The sequence below is a fragment of the Elephantulus edwardii genome, unplaced genomic scaffold (genome assembly GCF_000299155.1).
Source record: "Elephantulus edwardii isolate Elephantulus edwardi_28Jun2011 unplaced genomic scaffold, EleEdw1.0 scaffold00065, whole genome shotgun sequence".
NCBI classification, from domain to species: Eukaryota; Metazoa; Chordata; class Mammalia; order Macroscelidea; family Macroscelididae; genus Elephantulus; species Elephantulus edwardii.
This window is the reverse complement of record NW_006399815.1, coordinates 5,213,080-5,213,783: the sequence shown is the minus strand read 5'-3', so window position 1 is coordinate 5,213,783 and position 704 is coordinate 5,213,080. Positions and strand designations below refer to the sequence as shown.

General features: G+C 46.3%; 1 pseudogene; it reads left to right on the top strand.

The window, feature by feature from the left end:
* Nucleotides 1-285: 285 nt before the first annotated feature.
* LOC102855911 overlaps nt 286-704 on the top strand; it is a 56,895-nt pseudogene continuing 56,476 nt past the window's right edge.

Below are 704 nucleotides of genomic sequence, written 5' to 3'. Positions count from 1 at the left end.
TGATAACAATGAACTATTTTATTTTCTTGAACATGTATCGTTGTATACCTTCATAACTTGTTCTAGTAGTAACTCTTCTCAACTTGGCGGGAGGGATTGTATAACAATGAAAGAATTTTTCTTTTACTTTTCAAAGAGAAGAGCGAACTAGGGGGGAGGTTGGGCAGGGAGAAAAGTGCAACAATGAGTGAATGGAAATCCAAAGTCTCCGTAAACTTTCTTTAAAACGAATTTTAGCATGCTCTCTCTTTTCCAGTCTAGGCTCCGGACCCATCCAACGTCGAGATGTTGATGCCCAAGAAGAACCAGATTGCCATATATTAACTCCTTTTTAAGGAGGGGGTGATGGTGGCCAAGAAGGATGTCCACATGCCAAAGCACCCCGAACTGGCAGATAAAAACGTGCCCAACCTTCATGTCATGAAGGCCATGCAGAGTCTCAAGTCACGAGGTTATGTGAAGGAACAGTTCGCCTGGAGACATTTCTACTGGTACCTTACCAAAGAGGGTATCCAATATCTACGTGATTACCTTCATCGGCCTCCTGAAATTGTTCCTGCCACCTTGCGCCGCAGCCGTCTTGAGACTGGCAGGCCACGACCGAAAGGTCTGGAAGGTGAACGACCTGCAAGATTGACTCGAGGGGAGGCTGACAGAGACACATACAGACGGAGTGCAGTGCCTCCTGGTGCCGACAAGAAAGC